Source organism: Nicotiana attenuata, chromosome 5 (assembly GCF_001879085.1).
Source record: "Nicotiana attenuata strain UT chromosome 5, NIATTr2, whole genome shotgun sequence".
NCBI classification, from domain to species: domain Eukaryota; kingdom Viridiplantae; phylum Streptophyta; class Magnoliopsida; order Solanales; family Solanaceae; genus Nicotiana; species Nicotiana attenuata.
In genome coordinates, this window is record NC_031993.1 from 2,098,467 (window position 1) to 2,102,036 (window position 3,570).

Consider the following 3,570-nt stretch of genomic DNA (forward strand, 5'->3'; position numbering starts at 1 on the left):
TACTAGGACTGGAATGCCGGCCTGGAAAACATGTAAATTTCTCCAAATTTATATAAGCAAAGCACACGTACATGAAGTACGCCCACGTTCACTGAAACAATGTTGCATCATATTCAACCTCGCTCGAATTAACTCACTTTCGACCTTGCTCGAATTAACTCACATTTGACCTCGCTCGAATTAATTAAAGTGACATTCGACCTCACTCGAATTAACTGACATTCGACCTTGCTCAAATTAACTAACATTCGACCTTGCTCAAATTAACTCAGATTCGACCTTGCTTGAATTAATTAAGTGACATTCGACCTCGCTCGAATTAACTTATATTCAACCTCGGTCGAATTAATTAAAGTGGCATTCGACCTCGCTCGAATTAACTCACATTCGACCTCGCTCAAATTAATTAAAGTGACATTCAACCTTGTTCGGATTAACTCGTACTCTCATTCGAATTGACACTGGTCTGCCTCGGCCATGGACAAAATTGAAATCATTACGATTGAGGCAACCAAATTTTAGAAGCACACAATCAAACAAGATTTAAAGACGAACAAGCAAAACAACACTTCATACTTCAAGAAAAACATATCCTTTACAAGGGCTAAACAGACACCCACAAAATATACACAATTACAAAGGAAAACCTATTCATCACCCTGCCTGGCAACACCATCTCCACCATCGCCCTGAGGATATTCATCTCCATACCAAGCGTCCTGCTCGAGCTCGTCCAACTCCTCCTCCTCCTCGCCGTCGCCGGTCCCCGGAGTAGCTGGTCATAGCCACAGACAATCCTAGCTGCACGCGTGATTGCTGCCGACTCAACACTACACTAAGGTAGGAAGAGCGGGTTGCAACAGCTTTTACCCGAATAGTGGTTCAGGATCGAATTTCCACAGGGAGTTAGTAATGGAGTTGTATTGTCTGTTTAGTCTAGAATTGCAGTTGTGCTTCTAATATCACTTCAAACATCCTTGGTTTTGATTTTTATATCTACTATTATAAGACTAATGTTTGAAGCTAAATTATGCTACGGGAATATTGCTAAGTTGTAATTAATATAGAGAAAGGCACTAGGGTCGTGGCATTGCCTAGGTGGCTAACTAACGGGTAGATGCTACTAAGGGTAAATTGACATATTTGGGGCTTATTCTATAACCGTTGCTCAATTGTACCACTCTCACACCTCTCGGTAGAGAGAGTGATCTTGCCCAATTGACTCTCTCGAGACCAATTGGGTAGGCCAATTAGACCAAGCAACTAGGGTTCAAGTAGGGTAATTACTCTCTCGAGGTTTAACCCGTTAATTGGGACTACCATTTCTCATGGGTCCATCCCAATTCCTTGTTGGGTCAATTTTGGGGTCATAGACTCTCTTTCTCAAGAAGAGTTAAACCCACCAAGCTAGAATCAGTGTTTGCAACCACCAATCCTTAATTAAAACCTAAAATTAACCCAAATAGCAAACACCCAATATCAATCTATCCTTAGATGGCAACACCCATCAATTACCCACACTAGGGTTGAGCCACAACCCTAGCTAGTGAGTTTAGCCACTCATGCTAGATGCAAAAATTGCAGAAATAGATGAAGAAGCAAACATATTAATTGATTACTAAGGAAGAAATACAATATTGAAGGTCAAAAATGCCAAAAATGGCTAAACCCAGTGTTCTCACGAGCTCAGCAGCCTCAGAAAAACTAAAACGTAACCTAAAAATGGAAAAAAGATCTATTTATAGTGGCTGGAAAAACTGGACAAAAATACCCCTGTGGGGTCAGCGCGGGCCGCGCAAAAAGGTAGCGCGGCCGCGTTGGCTCTTGAACTCTTGAAATTTAACTCTCTGAAGTTGAGGGACGCGGACCGCGCAAAAGTGTAGCGCGGCCGCAGGAGCTCTGGCGCGGACCGCGTAAGTGTGACCGCGGCCGCGTGGCTTGCTCTGGTCCCAACTGGCATCTCTCTGAATCTCTTCACGCGGGCCGCATGAAAAAGTGGCACGGCCGCGTAAGCTAAACGCAGGCCGCATAAATCCAACCGCGACCGCGTTGTGAGAGCCCTGAATATGCACTTCTCTGAATCTCCTAGTGCGGCCGCGTGCACTTTTGTGCGATCCGCACTAGGCTCTTTTTTCCATCACTTTACTTGGCCTTTGATACTTGAGCAGGTTTCACTCCGTTTTGAGCCGATCTTTGACATTTCAGTCACTTTGTCGCTCAAACCTGTATTCACGCACAACCTGTGAGCATTTTGGGATTATTTTGTATCAAATTATACTCAAAGCATAGGCAAGTAGGGGCATAAAATACGTTAAAATCCTACTTATCAACTCCCCCAAACTTAAACCTTTGCTTGTCCTCAAGCAAACAAAATAAGACCCACCCCTTAAAGGAACATCCAAGTAATTCCAACTATTCTAAAGTAACCTCAACAAGCATCAATTGGGACTAACAATTGCCCTCAATACGAATGCATCATTAACACATTTTAAACTTTGAAAACTATGGTTCAAGTGTGACACAAGAGCATCAAGAGTTGACACATCTCATCAAAGAACTTTTCTCAAATACCTTGGTCATTGTGGAATCCAAACTCACACATCCTCAACTCTCCCTAAGCAAACCTCACCTTTTAGAGTATTGACACACAAACCGAGGTTGATGGACTTTCACTCATCTCTCTCAAGGAGAAGGCCACAAGTCCGGCTCTAGGTACCATATGCTTGCCCCTTATGTAAGTATCCACTAATGTAGGCTCCCTTCAACTCGAGATCATATAGGGCTTTTGTGGAGTCATTGTGAAGGCTTTTGGGTAAGGGTAGGACATGTTTTTGTTCAAATGGGTTCAATCATCCCTTAAGCACTTCTTTTGATTCATTTTGGCACACTTTCTTGACTAATTTGAGTATTTCACTTCTTTTCAAGGGGTTAGAGGACACATTGTCACTCTTACATTGTCACTCTTTCTTATGCAATTCAAATTATTTCTCCTTTTTCTACTTTTTTCACGCCTTTTTCACTTTTGTTTCCCTTGAATCCCCTTTTTATTCTTTTTCACATTGGTCTTTCTTTTTTTTTCTTTCTTTTTCATTGCTTTCCTTTTTCTTTTGCTTTTGTACCTTTTACCACTTTGTTTCCTTTTGTCTCTCCTCCCCCAAATTTAGACATTTGCCATTACTCAAGGGAAGATTTTGGGTGCCAAGAGAGGGTATCTTTTAGAACGGGTATAGGCTTGTAACATTGGTTCTTGAAGGAAAAAGGTTCAAGGCTCGAAAGGATTAACTAGGGATCATTTCATTGGTAGGCCATTGAATTGTTCAACTTAACATTGGGATCAAGGAGAGCCTATAATCACTTCTCAAGTCAAATTTCACCTAGGATTTCGCCTTAACAAACATTCAGGGCAAGTTCTAGACCATTGGCTCGGGACTTGGACTCACAATTCGATTCCTCACCACACATGCTAGGGGATTGCTAAAGACATCGAGTCGAGGGCCCACAATGACCTCAGTTATGATTCAAGCGCACAATGGTCCAAAAAGACCACATGATGATTGTTTGGTCAACACA